The sequence below is a fragment of the Mercenaria mercenaria genome, chromosome 19 (genome assembly GCF_021730395.1).
Source record: "Mercenaria mercenaria strain notata chromosome 19, MADL_Memer_1, whole genome shotgun sequence".
NCBI lineage: Eukaryota > Metazoa > Mollusca > Bivalvia > Venerida > Veneridae > Mercenaria > Mercenaria mercenaria.
The window spans coordinates 20,382,164-20,402,750 of NC_069379.1; the positions used below are offsets into that span (position 1 = coordinate 20,382,164).

The 20,587-nt window shown below is 34.6% G+C and overlaps 2 long non-coding RNA genes across 2 annotated transcripts; both read left to right on the plus strand.

Moving 5' to 3' along the window:
* The first annotated feature begins 619 nt into the window (after window positions 1-619).
* LOC123542180 (uncharacterized) lies at window positions 620-19,306 on the plus strand. The gene is made up of 2 exons (XR_006684677.2): window positions 620-784; window positions 18,926-19,306. It is a non-coding gene; the product is annotated as an uncharacterized LOC123542180 (long non-coding RNA).
* Window positions 791-3,698, plus strand: LOC123542179 (uncharacterized). Its single transcript, XR_006684676.2, has 2 exons — window positions 791-965; window positions 2,003-3,698. It is a non-coding gene; the product is annotated as an uncharacterized LOC123542179 (long non-coding RNA).
* Window positions 19,307-20,587: the final 1,281 nt, after the last annotated feature.

Here is a 20,587-nt window from a genome sequence, read left to right on the forward strand (position 1 = left end):
CAAATAGCGGTAAAGGAATTCGTTTAACATCTCATTTACATCAAAATGAAAATATCATGTATTGAATCAATTTAATCTGCTACAGAAAACCAAGTATTTACATGTCGCATATTACGTTTAAGCAGTAGTTGAGCATTTTTTCTTACCAAGTGTTGAAAAGGTGGGTTTGAAAATGTGGGCTTTAAAAGTGAAGGCAAGGTTTCAGTATTAATTTGTTTAGTGACCAAGTGTTTCATCTCAGACTGCTAATTATACGGTAGTTCTGCACATTTTGGTAGAAAGTCTTTCTACAATGTAGAATTCGATTAAACCCTATGTTTTTCAAAACTTCAGAATACGAATAGAAAATTCAGCAAATAAAAATGTTAGGGACGTGTAAATGTATATTCATACAAAGCTCAAATGATGTTTTAGAAACAAAAATACATAAAAATTAAACAAAATCATTCAGATTAGTGTGACAAACATTTACTTCGTCACGTAGTTTTAATTTAACTACTTGTAGTTTATACTTAAGTTTAAGTAGGGTGTAGGGATGGTCGAAAGATAACCGAATATTCAGTAATTGCCTTACTTCCCGTTTGAGTTATAATTTACAACACTTGACAATGACCGCCTACTCATACCTGATACTCATCACGGCAGCTACTATTAAAGGTGATTAATCGAATATTAAACAATGTTTTAGATCATTTGAATACTATTATTTTGTAAACGGATATATAGGATTCTTGAACACGGTACATTCATAATTCCGTTGGCCACCTTTACATCAAAGGTCATGGTAAATATCAGATGTTTATTTCAGAACTTACAGTGTTGTCTAGTCATTTGCTGGCATGCACTACAAAGCTGTCATTACTGAAAAATGGTTGTAACATATTTTATTTTATGCCTGGTGTGCGTGGTGGGTTATTTTCATTTATCGTCGTGCGCACCTTATGGAAATGGCAATGAAAGACAAGGTAAAATTATTTCAAGATTATCTTATATTATTATATATACTTTATATAATGTGAACAATCATGTTAAAAAGACTGTCTGGCAAAAAGAGAAATGGTGTTAAATCTATCTAACGTAATATGAAGTGCGTTAAGTATCTTACCGGCACAACTTTAGAGTTAAGTTACCGAGTGTTTGCCTGCTTAATGGTTATCAATAGGTTACGCGTTTACGGGTGACGAATTTGAATATTTTCAGTTACTCCTGAGCATAGCGCTTGATGTATAAAATAACATTCATAATAATGTCATTACCGGAAATATTCACATAGTGAAATAGAAGATAAACTATTACCGGATATACATTGTAAATACTTTTAAAAACTTGCAGAATATTCAATTCGATCATCACTCTGAAAATACTTTGCGTATTTCTAGATATTGACATTAAATTACAAATGGATGTTTTCAAAAATATTACAAATAAATAATCTTAAAGAAAAAATACTTATTTTACAAATGTTACGGCAACCAGCGTTTTAGGCGATGTAGTTCTTTCGAAACATTGGTATTTGTGTCTTTCAAGCGATCCTAAAATACACGAGCTTTTACATAACTATAATTTTAATAATTTATTTTCTTAGACGACTTCATTTGCGGAAAAGTGCGACTTCGTGGTTGTAATTAATTTTCGCGATATTTTTTTCGCGCCAAAAAGTTCCATCCTTGCGAATTCATATTTTTCGCGAAAACTTTGTCAAGTTCGTACCACATAGCGTATATGCAACTGCTTTTCCAGTTTGACTTTTCACAACGTCGGGAATTCAACATTTTGCGAATGAATAAAATAAAACATATTGAAATAAATTCTCGAAATAATGTCTACGTGAATATAAAGTGTTTTATGTAAATGCACAAGACTTAGATATATCTTATAACATGAAAACAAAAACAGCAATTGCAAAGCGTAAAATTTGAATTTAACGTACATGCAACTACTTAATACAAGTAAAGTTAGGTCATCTTTGAAATTATAATGAAACATGTTTAATACTTTTCAGATATTGATACCTTTGAGACACCGCGTCAGATAAACAGCTTAAATGGCGCGGTGAAATAGAAGAAATGTTCGAAGAAGGCACGGAAAACCACGCACAAGTTGAAAATACGTTGGAGAACCAAGATATAGTCATGGAGCCAGTCGCAGACAGACTGTTGAGCCCCCGAAATGTGTCATTTTTTGTATATTTGGACCACAAAGAAAAAATGAGCAACCAAATTCTGCGGTTCGATAAAGTAGTTTACAATTACGGAAATGGATATAACGTGCATCCTGGAATCTTTACTGTACCGTTAACTGGTGCCTACATCATCTCCTTTCATTTAGAGCTTTTACCATTCTCATCCAATTCAATCGCATCCTGTCTTTACGTCAATAGCAAAATCATGGTGAGCAGCGTGGTGGATACGAATTCTGGGACCGACGACGCTGGCCAAACCGTTCTTCTTTATCTGAAAACAGGAGAATCGGTGTACTTGAAAGTAGACAGTGGGGAAGTTTTCAACAACCATCGCAGCAGTATTTTCACTGGCGTACGTTTGCCATATGTTTAAATAAATGTTTAAACATGGTCGGTCTCATTGTAGAATCATTTTGTAGCTTAAGAAAGTTCTGTTAAAGATATACTATCAACATATGTTTTTCAACAAAATGTTATGCTTTTCTGTTTAGAGATGTCCCTGATTAGGCTTCTGGATATATTTACCCTCGCAAATACATTTAATAACTTTTTCAGTTTCCGACTTTTATTTTACCTATCTTGGTTTTACAAAAAGGAGGCAATAAGATTGATGAAACTGTCATTTTTTCCTTAATTATTTCTTAATTTTCTGCGATATTGTTCTCTATTTTCCAGTTTATGAAAACTGTAATGAAATCTTTTCAATATATTTGAACTTTATGATAAATACGTTGATTTTACATATTTGTTAGAAAAATGTCATCTTGTTTGGGCAACTAGTTTCAATATTTTTAATACTTACTATTGATATATGAGCCATGCCATGAGAAAATCAACATAGTGGGTTTGCGACCAGCATGGATCCAGACCAGCCTGCGCATCCGCGCAGTCTGGTCAGGATCCATGCTGTTCGCTAACAGTTTCTCCAATTCCAATAGGCTTTAAAAGCGAACAGCATGGATCCTGACCAGACTGGGCGGATGCGCAGACTGGTCTGGATCCATGCTGGTCGCAAACCCACTATGTTGGTTTTCTCATGGCACGGCTCATATGACATTACTCAAATTGTCGTGGACTTAGGATATGTGTACAGTTTTACTCCAAACAAATCCATGACATATCCAAATTCAGATTAACCACCTTTAAACCGAAAGTAGTACGTTTCCAAGAAACACTTTATCTATATACAAACATTACTTAATTAAATACTATGTAGCATGAATTTTCAATTTTCGAGAATGGGAGAAACGTTCCACCCTTTTCAGCGGTTTTTATGTAGGCATATTTATCATGGGATTCTCGAGTTTTGCTGAATGGAGGAATCTTCCACCCTTTACATTGGTAAACACAATATTTGAAATAAAACGTGTATTGTTAAAGGGGAGAAATATCTCTATTATGAAATACAAATAAAGTTAGCATTAATTTCAATTTTGTAAAAACAGGTCAAACTTATATTCAGTGTTTTTATTTTTATTTAATTTGAATTGACACGAATTTTCATTTCTCATTTAATGGAGGAACGTTCCATCCTTTTCAATAAAAGGCTTTAAACCTTTAATTGTAAAGGAAACGTGTTGTTGAAAGACAATTTTAAAATATATATGAAATGAAAATACCGTAGGCAAGAATTTTCAATTGTTACAAAAGGGAGGAACGTTCCACTCTTTCCATTAGTAAACTATAGACTTTATTTGTCACAAAACATGTATTGTTGAAAGGGAGGAATATTCCTCGTCCCTTTGAGTGTTAATTATGTTAACAGAATTTACAAGAATTCTTAAAGTTTTACAGAAGGGAGGTTTCATTAGTAAACTATAGACTTCATTTGTTACCAAACATGTTTTGTTGAAAAAAAGAATATTCTTCTCTTTTAGTGTTTATTATGTAAACATAATTTACAAGATTTCTTAAGTTTTGCAGAAGGGAGGAACGTTCCGTTCTTTTCATTGGTATACATTTTAGGAAAAATTTGTGCTGTTGCAAGGGAAGAATATTCCTCCCTCTAAATTAGTTACGTAGGCATGAATTTTTAAGAAAGGTAGGAACGTTCCACCCTTTTATTAGTACACTTATTTTTTGGTAAAACATGTCAACTTATTTTCAGTGTTTTTATGTATAAAACATTGTTTGTGAAATGGAGGAACCTTCCAACCTTTTCATAATAGGTAGACTGTGTAAAACATACATTGTTAAACGGGAGGAATATTTCTCCCTTTTTATGTAAAACAGCATCGACATGAATTCTCTAATTTTGCAGAAGGGAGGAACGTTCTACCCTTTTCATTCAATGTATTAAATTATACACAATATTTGTAAAAAAAAGTCATGCTGCCGAAAGGGAGGAATATTCCTCCCTTTAGAATAGTTTGTGAAATAAAAAATACAAAGATAAGAGAAAATTATTTTGATTATTTCTTGGACACCCATAGACCAGAGTGACTTTTCCAAGTAGTATGAAAATTACATCGCAAAGTGGGTAGTAAAATCCTTGATAACCGGCCCTGAAAAAAGAACTTGATGGGAAAGTATTGAATTAAATTGGACGCTGTTATTGTATAATAGTCTAACACACATAATATCTTACATTATTTGCTATTAAGAATTTATTTATTTATTTATTTATTTATTTATTGTTACAATACAATATTCAGTGTTTTAAAATGTTCACAGTAAGACCATAAAACAATTGTCAAACCTATGGGTAGAGAATATTGTTTCTCGACTATAACACCAAGTCACATTTTAACAGTAATAAAACAACAGCTGTCCATAAGATAGTCCAGTGCTTGACTCGCCAGCAAAAAGGGGGGAGCATAACTCTGTCAAAAAACTGTCCAATTTCAAATCAGAGCTAAAAAATCTAAACTAGGAAGGAACATAACTCTGTCAAAATTCAAATCAGAGTTATGGGGATTACTTCTTTTCGTGTATTATAATTCAGAGAACACCCAAACCTTGGTTCAAAAAAAAATTGCAACATCTAAAGCAACAAGCGTACATGGGGGCGTTATGGTAAAACAGATCAGTCTGAGTCGTATATACAAGTAAGAAATGAATACAATTTTGAAATCAAACGTCAAAAGTGAAACACATTCAGTGAAAAGATAGAGAACGCTGAAGGTGATTCCAAGACACTGTATGGATTGGTATCTGAGCTAACTTGTACTAAATTTGAAAACCAACTGCCTCAAGGAGAGTCTAATCATTCATTGGCGGAAAATTTGCTGACTCTTTTATAGCAAAACTCTCAAAAATTAGTCAATCCCTAAGTGAATACCAAAACTTTGAACCTCAATTAAGTATTTACAACAGTTTAACAAATTTACTGAATTGACTCAAGATGAAGTGAAAAATCTCATCAATGAATTGAATACTAGGTCTTCAGAGTTAGATATATTGCCAACACGTATTCTGAAATCACATGTACACTAGATGAACTTTTCTCTAGTATCACTAAATTTGCGGATCTCTCATTAAACGAAGGGGTTTTCCCTGTTAAATACAAACAAGCAGTTGTAAGACCTCTGCTAAAAAAGCCGGTCTTGAACAAGAGCTCTCCAATTATCGTCCTGTGAGTAATTTATCATTTTTATCAAAGCTTATTCGGAAAGCTGCTCTTTACAGATTAAACAAACATGTAAATCAAAACAGTATTTTGCCTAAGAACCAGTCTGTATAAAGGAAATACCATTCCTGTGAATCTGCGCTACTTCGGTTAGTCACTGATCTTCTAAGTGGTGTGGAGAGAAAGGAAGTCACAGCCCTTATTGCGATTGACTTAAGTGCGTGCGGCTTTTGACACTGTCGACCACGACACTTTTCTAGATGTCCTTAAAGCACAGCATGGCGTCTGTGATACAGCTCTTCAATGGGTAGACTCCTCTTTAAGGCCTCATACTTGTAGGATTAATATCAACAATGTATATTCATCAGACCGCCATCTCGAATGCGGTGTGCCCCAGGGCAGTTGCCTTGGTCCTTGGCTATATCTCACCTATGCTGGAACTCTTTTTGATGTCATTGCAAAATCCATATCAATCTACGGTTCTGCTGGTGATCATATAGCAAATAAAAGCTTTCGTCCTACATCTGTTTTCGTAGAATCACAAGCGATCGGAGACTTTGAAAGTGCGCAGTTATAATCAATGATTGGATGAATAGAAACAAATTGAAATGAACACATGAACTGAATTTTTTATGTTTGGTAGCAGACCTCAATTGAAAAAAATGTTTTACAAATTCTGTTAACATTGCTTATGATGATGTCAAACGTGAAAGCACAATTAGATATCTCGGTGCATTTCTTGACGAAACTTTGAACTTTAAAGATCATGTAAATCGCAAATGTCGTACAGCCATGTTGCATTACCTACGAATTAAGAACATCCGAATATACTTAACAAAAGCAACCGCTGAAATTTTAGTTTTGTCTCTAGTTATTTCACATCTGGATTATTGCAATGTCATACTGTATGGTGTAGCTAACTGTGAGGTGCGTAAGATGCAACGTATTCAAAACATGTGCGCAAAACTTTTCCTTAACAGTTGGAAATTTGACAGTTCTAAACAAGCATTGTACCACTTACACTGGTTGCCGGTGAAAGCAAGAATTGTGTTCAAGATATTTTCTTCCGTGTATAGCTGTCACACTGGCAGAGCACCTCTGTACTTAATAGAATTGTATATTCCTAGCAGACAAGGTTTGAGATCGTCTGAAAATTCTGAATGTCGTTATGTTGTTCCATACAACAAGAGCAAACATTCAATGATAGAAGTGTCTGTACTTTTGGTCCAAAACTTTGGAATAAACTGCCGTTAGAACTACGCAAAAGTAAATCACTTGACACATTCAAAAAAAATCTAAAGACACTGTATTTCAGAGATTTTGCGGCATTGTTTTATTTATTTTTATTTATTTGTTTTTATTTATTTTTTTTTTTTTTTTTTTTTTTTGATAACTGTTTATCATGCGAAAACAGCAGGTGATAGTTCTTAGATTTTTGTAAAAGGTTTTACATTTCAACATCTATATCTCCATGGTTTATTTAATAAACGCACTTATTGGTAAGGCTCTATGGTTAGGGTAGTGTGTAGTATTTTTTTCTTAAATAGTATATTCTGGCACCATTAAACAGGGATGTTGAACCTCTATGTAAAGCTCGTCTGGGCGTACCAGATGCTTTAAGCACTGGTATTGGCAATAGGGGTAAAATGACCTCAAGGAGAGGGGTGCGGTCATGACTGTTTATTACAATAAGGCTGCCAATATTATTATTATACCATTATTAATATTGTTATTATAACTATTATAATTATTATTATGTAAAACGCCATTGAATATATCAGCGTATAAAAATAGGCGTTTAATCAAATTATTCAGTTTAAGTTTCAGCTTTTGATAGTTAATAACTAATTTAAGCTTCAAGTCAAATGCTTTGATAGTAACAGAGATAATTTATTTGACATTAACCAACTGGGACGCCAACAATGGGGCGAGTACAATAGCTCTACTTTTTCTGCGAAAGGTCGAGCTAAAATATTTATTTTCTACAAAACTTCAATGTTTTACAATATGCAAGTACATAACCAATGTCACTCCATACAGGGACTGAAATCAATGTTTGTACTTCCGGAATTATATTACTTATGGACGATTTGCTCGATAATCTTTTAAGTTCTCGGTTAATAAAATAATGTAGTGTAAAAGTTTCCCGGTCCAAGTGTTTATGATCAATAGTTACATGAAGGTTAGATATTTTCCTTTCAATTTTATTAAAATCTTAACTGAAATCCAATTATGTAAGGCGAGGATACTTTTTAGAAACTTCGTTTACCAAGGCCTTCGCTATAGTTTTATGATATTCCCTCCCATTTGTGCAGTTTAAAGACCCACCATAGAATAATTGTATTCTTTTTTGTTTCCATGATCATGTTATACATTATTTGCAAGAAAATGAGAAATATAAATATCTAATCACAAACTGACAATATTCAAGGCCAAGACAATGACTACGATTTTATTCAATTCATATAAAAGTATGCACAGTACTTGTTAACTTAGTTAAGTTTAGATTACATTGTAAGAATTATTTTATAACTATACTGCAAAGAACTTGCCTGATGCTATCTTGTAATATTTAGAGGTTAATACACAACAGAACCGGGCCGGGAGGTGATAATCGGCCCTGAAAATGAATAATGACCCGAAGGCAATTTTGAATTCTGGGCCGTTTATCACTTCCCGGCCCAGCTCTGGCGTGTATTAATGTCTTTAATGGCTAAATAGTTTGGGGTACGTTTGTCTCAAAATCTGTGTTGAGTCGAACCCGGAAAGCAATATGTGGACAACAATGGGAAAAATATAAGTAAGTGCACTAGACTTATTCTTACACATTTAGACAAATTACAGACTTTCTTGACAGTAAGTAGCGAAGTAAATTCGTATTTATGTATCTGTTAAACTCATGAAGTGGTTTGTCATTCTAAAAATGTGGTACAACACATAATTCGAAAAAACATTGCAGTTTTCTTAGCAGGAGATCTATTTTTATGAAAAGCAGTCATAACATTTTAACTGAGAAGAAACCTGCAACTTCGTCGAAATTTTGAAATTGTGTGGTGCGAATCGTGCTGTTTTACAACGTATACCCGAACACTGTTGAAACTTGGAATTTTTATTACTAAAAAGCAAACATTGTAGTTCTGCGATAAACAACAGTTTAATGTGTACAAAACACCCGGTTCATTTCTGATATTCAGATGAAGTCACAAGGTCATCATTAAAAAAAATGTTTTTAATTCTTCTTGATGTCAATAAAATCATATGGGTCCTTTCTCGACAATATCCAACAGTCAAACAAACGGTTTGCTAACGACTCCAACGTCCGCTCGCCCGCCATGTTGAAATCCCACTGACCATGATGACGTTTTATGTGGTCATTTGTTTCACGCGCAGGTGTTCGCCGGGCGGATTATGATTATGAATTTTCAGCCTTGGACGATAGGTGATAATCAGTGCGTGAAAGCAATAACCTGCTGAAAACACATTCATTCTTGTTACTATATAAAGTAACAACTTACATGCTACTTGTTGGTTTTTTTATTTAATTTTGAAAATACAAATTCTTTCGTGTTCTCTTATAAAAGATTTGCTAGACAATTACTTCAAAACTGCTGTACATAAAAGTTAAGGTCACTATTTTTCCATATGTTACACAATTTGCATACTCTATGCAAATAAGGTTACAGTACGGTTCTGCTTTAAGGTGCTAGACCCATTATGACGTCAAATCCTATGATATTTCTGTATTCTCCGAAAGCTATGCTTTACACCTGAGGAGCGCCAATTTGCATAACGAGAACAATACGTTATCGCACGGAAACTGCCGAATTACGTAGTTGTCAAGCAGCTTAATTTAAATGCTTTACAAGTTATTGAATAATTTACGATATTTGTTTTTTCTAAACTCGACCAGCTGGCCACAGAGGCTCAGGAAGCAGCAGATAGTGGTGACATGAAGACCTTGTACAACATCAGTCGGACACTAGCAGGAAAGAGAGGCGCTGCAGACAAGCCTGTCAAATCCAAGGATGGTTGGACACTGACAAGGCCAGACGAGCAACTTGAAAGGTGGGGGCAACATTTCAGTGAATTCCTAAGCGTCACACCAGTTGATACTCCCCCTGACATACCTGAAGGCGATGAGTTAGGCATAGACACGGGACCTATCACCAAGAACGGGATCATGGATGAAGTTGGGATGCTAAAGAATGGTAAAGCCCCAGGCCTCGATGGGATCCCATCAAAAGCCTTAATAGCTGATCGCGAAACAACTACAGATCTACTGATAGGACTACTACAGGGTATGTGGAAAAAAATGAAGAGATTTCATCAGAATGGAGGACAGGTCTGATTGTCAAACTCCCAAAGACAGAAGATCTCGGGGACTGTTAGAACTGGAGGGACATCCTCCAGCTGTTTCGTTGCCAAGCAAGGTTCTGACGAGGATAATCCTGAAGCGCATCAAGACAGCAATAGACAAGATCATGAGGAATGAACAGGCAGGATTCCGCCAAGGAAGATCGTGCACCGATCAGATCGCCACGCTGAGGATCATTGTTGAACAGTCACTAGAATGACCATCACCATTGTACATCAACTTCATAAACTTCCGCAAAACCTTCGCAACGAAAGATAGGGCCACCATTTGGAAGATAATGAAGCACTACGGCGTTCCAGATAAGGTCATCAACATAGTCCGAAACCTGTACCTGCACACGATCGGCCATGTGATACACAAAAAATTCGGACCTTTCCCCTCCTTCACTCTCTCAACATGCGTGTGTCAGGGTTGTTTATTGTCTCTTCTGATCTTCTCACTGGCGGTTGACTGGAGGATCATGAAGATTGCGACCAGAAAGCCTAAGGGGCTACAGTGGACCTTCACGAAGCAATTGAAAGATCTCGACTTCGCAGGCGACGTAGCTTTCTATTCCCACACTAACCAACACATCCAGAAAAAGATACAGAGTCTGGCAGACAGTGTTCCACATCAATATCAGGAAAACAAACAGCATGTGAATCAACAACAGGGGTGAATCACAGGTTACGCTGGGCAATCAGCCGATTGATGAAGTGGGGAGGTGCACTTACCTTGGCAGTGTCTTGGGCAAGACAGGCGGCTCTGATGAATATGTTAAGATTAGGAAAAGAAAAGCACGAGAGACCTTTAACTCCCTATCCAAGATCTGGAACAGCACAATTATTCGGCTGAAAACGAAGATAAAACTTTTCAACTCCAATGTAAAGTCAGTTTTGCTGTACGGTTTGGAGACATGGAAGCACTCCAAGAGCATTGAACATAAGCTCCAATTCTTCATCAACAACTGCTTTCGCAGAATCCTGGAAATAGAGTGGCCTGAAAGGATTTCAAATGAAGTGCTCTGGAGGAGGACCAAGCAGAAGTCAGTGATTCTCACCATAAAAGAGAGAAAGTGGCGATGGCTGGGGCTTATTCTGCGAAGAGAACAGACAAACATCGCCCGCCAAGCTCTTGATTGGAGCCCCCAGAGCAAACGAAAACGAGGCTGACCAGCACTGACTTAAAGAACAATCCTGGACGCTGATCTGCGGTCAGTCAAGCTTTTATAGGGCGAGACAAAGAAGAAGGCAGAAAACAGAGACGACTGGAGGACAGTGGTGAAGGCCCTATGCCCACCAGTGGGCGAAGAATAATAAGTAAGTAAGTAAACTCGAATATATTTATTACATTTGCTATTATACAGTAATATAATTCAATGAAACTACAATGATGGTAACATGAATTCCTTATATACATAATGGTTTGCGTTTATAATGATGTAGAGTTTTCTGTTTTGAATTTCAGCCTTTCGAAAAGAGCTACAGACTTTCGAAATATTTGACATATTTCTGACATCAACATTTTATTCTACTTTAGAATAGTTTTGCATTAAAGAAGCATAAGCCTAACAGTATAAAAAAAGATCTTACTGATTTTGAAAGGATGCTTAGGCTTGCTTTGCTAGTACACCATATTATAGTCGTATTGCAGACAGGATGACGGAGGACAAGGACGGCAGTCTTGCTAGTATCAATATTATAGTCGTATTGCAGACAGGATGACGGAGGACAAGGACGGCAGTGTTGCTAGTATCAATATTATAGTCGTATTGCAGGCAGGATGACGGAGGACAAGGACGGCAGTTTTGCTAGTATCAATATTATAGTCGTATTGCAGACAGGATGACGGAGGACAAGGACGGCAGTTTTCAATATTATAGCCGTATTGCAGACAGGATGACGGAGGTCAAGGACGGCAGTTTTGCTAGTATCAATATTATAGTCGTATTGCAGACAGGATGACGGAGGACAAGGACGGCAGTTTTGCTAGTATCAATATTATAGTCGTATTGCAGATAGGATGACGGAGGACAAGGACGATAGTTTTGCTAGTATCAATATTAAATGTCAAAATCAGGAAAAATCTGAGAGGTTAAATATGCATGGGATGATGTTGGCCAGTGGCTACATTTCAATTACGTACATGGAAAACTTGCTTCCCTTACAACACCTGTTTGATTCTCCCCTTCTGTGACGTGAAGTACTTGTATTACATTTTAGCCATTAAATGAAATAGTCAAAATATCGGCTGCCTTCAAAAAGTAATCACTGAACTTTTTGAGTGCTCATTTTTTAAGATCAGTAGAAAAATAACGTTATTATTGTTTTAGTAGATAAAATGGAGTAAACCACTATTATATTTACAAAATGTACTTTTGTATTTCGCAGACAGAAAATACCTAGAAATATACAGGTTTAATATATTTGAGTCATTTATCGATGCACAAACAATGCTGTAACCAGTCAATCAATACAATCTCCAGTTTATTAACTGTTTTGAATAATTCCATTTTCGATCAATTAAGCCGATATTGGCCACAATTAATTATTAATCTTGATTGATTTTATACTGTTGTATGAGTGTCCTTATTATCCACAAACTAGAGCAAAAGACTGCAATGAAAATGTCTTCTTAAAACAGAAAAACTGTAGATAAAAATCGTAATTATTTTAAAGGCAGTCGGATTTTATTGGCCGATCACTAAGGCTTGTTCTTTGATTGCTTAACGATACTTCAAATAAACGTGTATTTCGTCTTCGGTACGTCAAACTTTGTGACACTACAAACATATTTAAAAATAGGAATGCAGTGTTGTTGAAAATATCGCCTTTCAAGTTACTGAGCTAATTTAAATCTCAGTCACTACCACCTAAGTTTATATGAAAAAAGTCTGTTATGTAATTCTCAAAAATAAGCTTTGCCTCTATGGTCCCAAAGACCACAGACAGATTTAGGGAAAGATATTATTGATCTTTTCATTGGTTAAAGGGTAGGCATGTGATGGTCCCGATATTTCTGTGGAAGATCAGTGGATTTTCATGTCGATTTAGGCTATACATAATTGCTTTACCTCATATTAGATTCTAGCAATTCCATTGGACAAAAGGTGGTCACGTGAAGACATCCTATATTTCAGTGGGTCAGTAGATTTTCATGATGTTCTTAACTAAAAATAAGAAGTCGATAAAACAAATAAATTATAGGGTTTGTTGGTGACCCTCCACTGAAGTATTTACGGTCTGTATAATAATTTTGGGGGATTCCGCTAATGCATGACTCCCCACCCAACTTATCATGCTGATCTCATGTATTTCCGTGGATGGTCACACACAAGCCCAATTATTAATAAAATATCCATCGATAATGACATAAACTTGACATTTTTTATACCTGGGATCTTGAATTATCCAAGTTCGTATTCTAATAAATGGTCAATTCTCCTAACCGAGAAGGTTTTATGCCCTTTCTGTGAACTAGCGTGCATAAAACCCAGACACGTACTTACTGAATGTCTCGTTATAAATTAACTGAAATACACATTCGTTGAAAAATTTTACCCTTAAGGACGGTAATAGTTTTTCCTGTCGCCTCTTTGGCACTAAAAGAGTTTGCTAGAATTGTCGACCAAATATCCCGAGATCATAGAAGAAATCCTGTCTTACGCATAAATAGCCAAATAAACAACATTGATTTCTAATTTGTCCTGTGATTAGTTGGTCCCTTTTTCAATGATACTTTTCGTTTCGGATATGTTTAATTAGTCTTTTGCTTGCCATTGATTCCTCCCGTTTGATACCGTGATCATACGCAGTATATTGCTCTATTATTCAACCGTAAAAGCACAACGATGAATATCCAATAGAAAAAGTTATGTTCCCAAAATGCAGCTTCCCAAAAGGTATATTAACACAATTTTCATTATTTGAAAAGTTTCCAAGATACTATCTTGTAATGTATATGTATTATTTGCTTTTGTGTTGTTGTTTTTTGTTGTTGTTTTTTTGTTTTTTTTGTTTTTTGGTTTGTTTTTTTTTTTTTTTTGTTTGTTTTTGGTTGTTTTCTTTTTCAGTTCTCGTGTTTTCATTCATTGTGCCGTCTTTCAATATATTCATCTATTTCTGCAAAAATAAAGATATAGATTTAGGATAGGATTAGATTGGGTTCTTTGGCTTATAATTAAAAAACAATTAATGCATATTATATGAATATATCTGCAAAACAATACCTTTTAAGAGCTTTTCATCAAGAGACTGCTTCTTAGAAATGTGTGAACTTGGAATAAATTTACGATGAACGCAATACAAAGTGCGGTGATGATACATAATTTAGTAAAGATAAGTCTAATAGTGATGAACCTAACTTGCAAACTGATGTAATTCATCCTTTAACAGTTTTATTTAAGCCTTTGGTTTCCCATAGTTAACATCGAAAAAAAGTGCCATGACAATTCCTGAACAGTATCTAAAAAAGATAAAATTACCTATGTAAATAAAAGATGCATATTTTTCAAAGGTATGCCAGGCAGTTGGCCAAAAATATTTATATTAAATATCGCAGTAATTTGAGCAGTAAAAACGAAAATGATATTTAGATGTCATACACTTTAAAGAACACAATTTGCATAAACGATCTCCTCTCCTGGTGCATGTTTTAGAGAGTCTTCAAGTTCAATGGCAACAAGTGCGAAAATTTTCTTAAATGTGTGATCAAATTTCAATTATCCTAAAAACAAAGGTTTTTATTAAATTTAATGTATCGTTTTATACCTCGTTAGATGTTGCAGACCGTTTTATAAATGATGATAACGCAAGAAACATACCTATACATTTGGCCTTACCCGGAAAGTCGGGAGACTGTAATAAATGCTTGTATAGCTTCCGATATTGACAAAGACATAAGTAAGGCATTACGAGTTTATACTCGGTACATCAATACTCGTTTATGCCCATCTACAGGCCAATTTATTGAAAGGTTTAATAAGTTTAAAGAAAAAAGTTAAAAAGTGCTCAGTTGTTAACGGTTACAGTTAACATGGATGAAATATCTAGTACAGTAAACCTCGCATATAAGGAACAGCTTGGGACCTCTAAAATTTGTTCCTTATAACCGAGGTTCCTTATATCCATATAGCGAACTAATTCCTTGTAACCGAGGTTTGTATAACGAACACAAATTGTATAGCGAACACTATTTGACCGACGTTTGATTATGATTATAAGATATGTTGCAGCCCTTTCCTTGCTCGGCAGCATGTTATGTGAAAAGGCATCAATACTAATATAAAATAAATGTTCAAATAATTAATACAAAATGTTAAATTAGACTACCGATTAAACTTTAAAAGTAGGGTGTTTATGACATACAGTGCATTACGAATAGACAACGGCGCCATACATATGGACTAAAGTGTAAATTATACCTATAGTTTTGCTATTGTCCATTTTAGCACCTGCTATAATTTTTACAATTGAAAATTTGGAAAGCTGGACTGTTTGCCATTGTTAATCACGCGTAATTAACACATTTATTTAGGATAGTATGACATGACCGTGTCCACGACTGGTTTTCGTTTACTATTGTTTACATGAAATACCTAATACATGTGGCTCTCAAACATAATCTCGAGTAAATATAAGTTAATGATGATATTATTTATTTTCTTTTTATTATATCCGCGAAATAACAAACTAAAGATCATAGAAAAGAAATAATATGTGTTTATTCATGTGCATAAAACGCGTGAAAGTGCCGACGTTACTCTGACGTCATCAGCGATTCCCCTGTTTATTTCCAGTTTTTAATAATTTTTATTCTTTATGTCTGTTCGCTATAACCGAGGGGTTTTCCATTGAATTTCGTACTTTGGGACCAGAAAAAGTGTTCCTTATAACCGAGTGTTCCTTATAACCGACTTCCCTATATCCGAGGATTTTTACGTTGAAGAAAGAAGTAATTAGATCGGGGAATTGAAAATCGTTCCTTATAACCGAGTGTTCCTTATATCCGAGTTCCTTATAAGTGAGGTTTACTGTAGTTCTCTACATTTTATCATTCATTTAGTCTCTTAAGTTATGGAATTCCGTGTACGAATATGTGTGGAAATTGTTGTTCTGTTATTTTCGTGCTGTTTTGTATTTACCATAACAGATGTGTACCGAAATGTATATTACATAGACAAAGGACATATAACTGACATTTCTTGCTACTCAGTGACTGCTAGGTAATAACACTATATCTGTATTGTGACCAAGAATCTTGATCACCTTTTGCATTGTTTCTCATTTTTCAGTACCGTAATGTTTGTTTGTTAGTGTGTTCCTCTGAAAGAAAACATATCGAAATATTTCTTAAATGATTAAGTCTGGTACATGGTTAGGAATAGAGGGAGGAAAAATTTTATCTCAAAACTCAGCAATTGTATTTTAACCCTGACTAGTGTAAGATCGAAACTTTCTTGTATTCCGGACAAGAGTTTCCAGTGGTTCTACCGGGGCTCGATTCTTCCCGTCTTACACCCTTAGCTGTCGTGTAGAAATAGCATCATAACGAATTATATTTTTAGTAGATATATGTATTACATTTATGATTTTGATCAAAATAGTATGAAAATTAGATACCTTGTTAGATGCGCTTTTTTTTATAGTGAAGCTCACGATTGCTTAGGAAATGTTTAACGCAACTCTATTAAAACAATTAAACCGGCATTCAAAGTTGTTATGCACTTTTGAAATGTCATGACGTACGTTATTTCTATTTACATCACAAAGCCTCGTTACCACCTAAACAGTTACGATACAGTGAATGATTATATTTAATACTCATCGAATTGCAGATGCAATATTTTCTCGAGTGACATAGCCGCGAGTGAAAATGTGAAGATTATTTGACCGATTTATTTTTCAAATCTTTTCAACGTTTTTTTTTTTTAGAAATTATACCTATTCCGCTCATGCCATAATGTGAAATCACAATGTACGAAATAAAGCTCAGTGATTCTTATACTTATAAAATATATATTTGTTTCTATTAGGTGTATATTTTATCGTGCATTAGTTATATACATCTTTGCAAATAGAGGACGATGCTTCAGTAGGTATAGCCATGATCCCCACGCAGTCTCCTAAACAAAACTCCACTAAGCGTATGCATGTATGTGCAAACAATAGAATATATTATGTGCATTGTATGTAAAAATAGAACCAAGTAAACAAACACACAACAAGCACTTTATTGAACACAGTGGAGTGAATTACGTTTAAGTAAAGTATGTTTTTAATATTGTTCATTGTGAATATATATATTCCACGGGTAGACATTGACCCATTTGTCCATCCTTAAAATAACATATTTCTACTTCTTTTACACTTAAAATAACACTGTTACTAGGCGAATACCTACACTGGAAAACAAAAGTCACAAAATAAATGATACTAGGGATAAGCTTAAGACATTTGATACCAAAATAGCAAAAGAAAGAACTCCCCTGTAAATGCATTAATTTTCTTCTCTCTGCCGAAGCACGAATTTTGTAAACGACAAACTTAACCAAGAATTTTATAGCTTAGCTTAATCATCGAGTTCTTTTTCTTTTGAGTGCTTTAATTCTTCTGACAACATGATATCAAATGGCTTACGATATGTTGTTCACATGTTTTTACAAAAAAAGCTCTATTTGTTTTGGAGCATTCAGGTAATGTCGTGTCAGTGAGAACTAGGCATTGTGCTATTCTTGTTACAAACCAGTCATACGAGGTAGGTAATGTCTTATATGCGTGATTATATGACATTTGGATACAATGTTGAAAGTATTGTTGAATGTCATGATCGCTTATATTTACAATATTACGGACAGAATTTCTTTAAGCTTTGTGTACTGACTAAGAGTCAAGTTTAAAACGAAAATTTGTATATAAAAGTCATAGGTTCCCGGGCTTGATCTTGATTTTTACAATATTACGGACAGAATTTCTTTAAGCTTTGTGTACTTACTAAGAGTCAAGTTTAAAACGAAAAAATGTATATAAAATTCATAGGTACCCGGGCTTGATCTTGAATTATCAGCCCTTGAAAATCGGAAAATAAGATAAAAAGCCAAATTTCAAGGGCAGATATTTCTATATCAAGGCAATGAAACTGTGCATTTTAATTAATATTTCAGCTTCAGACTTCAGTTGCAGTCAGAATACAAATTTTACAGAAATTTGGTTCATATGAAAGACCAAGACTTTGCGGCATCATTTTGTCATTTTCATAGTTAAGGACTTGTGCCTAAGTGCCTATATTGACAATGGGCAGAATGTTCTTACGGACAAAGTTTCTTCTTTAAACTGTGTTTACTGACAGAGAATCAAATCAAAAGCAGAAATATGAAATAAAAACAGATCATAGGTACCCAACCTTGGTCATGAATTATCTGCCCTTTAAAGTCGGAAAATACTGGGGGAAAATCTATTTTCAAGATCAGGTAATACAAGGTAAAGCCTGGGTAAGTATGATTTTTAATACATATTTCCGTTTAAAACTCGATTTTCAGTCAATACACAAAGTTTAAAGAAATCCTGTCTGTAAGTTTTGCCTATATACATAAAGAAAACTGTGCGATATGTCATTAAATGCATTTGAAGATGAAATAGATATAAATATTGAGTATTTTGCAAACAAAAACACATAGCTAGGCTACAAGTCTTCTTTTTATAGGGCCAACTTAAGGAGTGGTCAGGGCTCAAAGGGGCCGTATTTAAGATCGTATTTCATATTTTCTGTTTAATACCTACTTTTATGTCGAACTATTTGACCCTTTGCATTTTTTCCACTTCAGAAGCCGACTAGAATGTGTGAAATCTTGCTTGCACATCAGTGCCTGTTTATCCGTTCTCTACGATGAAGTGAACAGCACGACCAAGGAATGTCTTCACGTTAACAACGTGCTAGAGTTCTCTAGTGCCAGTGTATTAATTCCAAAGAAGGATAAATCTTCGATACTGACTAACGTCTGGGAGTTTATTCCATTAAATCATGTGAATATTAAAGAAGGACCAAATTACTGTAAAGAAAGGACACCGCCCTTTAGAACGTGCTTCATTTAACTGTCTTTGCACATTTGCATATGTTGCTCATTTCTATCATAGTTTTAATCAAGGAAAAACGTTCTTGTTTTGTTTTCCAAGTATTTGATTTAGTAAAAATGATTTTTTTTAAAGGAGTTGTCATTTCGACAGAGATGTAATCAACTGACCCTATAATATACATACTTTACTACAATCTTCTCCGACCAAGCAAAACTGAACATGCAAATATTTTTTAGATTTACAATTCTCAGTCAACTGTATTAGAAGTTCAAAAGCTAACAAATCACTGATTTTAATACTAAAAGCAATACATGTCGATCAATCTGTCACTCTCTTGTTAAATATCGGGAATAAAAGGCTTTACCTGACATGCGATTCAGGAAATTCAGGTAACACACGTTCTGCATCACTGCATGAATGGGGAAAGAAAAATGAACAATGAAATACGAAAAGTTGTTTGGGTAATGTTTCAAAATTGGGTCTAACTGAAGTCAAGTCATTATGGGAGAGCCGTCTTAAGTAAAAGTAAGCGTAATAAGTAAAAGAAAACATGCACCCCACTCATGGGAAAATATCAATATATAACCAGTATATCTTATTAGATACTAACGGTGGCATTGAAATTGGGTTACATAAAGTGGACATGCATAAGACAGCCATTCATTTCAAATGTAAAATGTAAATCAAAACACTGTTTTATATAAATATTTTATTCCCACCCTGAATTCTGCGAGCCATGACGAAAGGCTTACCGTACGTCCATATTATATTACCGCACGACATCATATTGCTTTCACCACAAAGCAGGGTGCCTATCACAGCGAGCTAAGACGATCACAAGTAACGGATATTGGACGATCTATTACACGGATAAACTTCTGCAAATGCAAAATAACACTTAATTGGAAAGTTTCTTCCCGGTTCGTAGAAAATGTATCTTCATTTATTAAGGTATTAAAACCCAAGTTTGTTGCTATTAGTTAAATGTTTCAGGAAATATATTTGTCCAACATTGATATCGTTAAATGATATTTTTTCATATGTCATTGTGGTGTATATAGATAAATTATACCATTTAAGATATTCCTGAGTGGCACATTGTCAAACGTCATATCAATATCTGATACTGATAAGATTTGGCAGCTAATGAAATAGAAACCTCAGCAACACCAGTTCCTTTCTTTTCCAGGTTTAAATGCACTGATGAAGCGATAAGGATAACTTTTAAAAAGGCTATTAAGAAAACTAATTATTAGATGAAAATATTAATACAAAACTGCAATTGTGAATCCCTCCCTCAATCTTTACCGCAACAAAAGAGTTGACTTTCAAACGATTTTCATTAACTAATTAAGCGATAATCTGTCTATATAAATATCGTAAAGATCGTAAAATGTTCTATGTGAGATTAG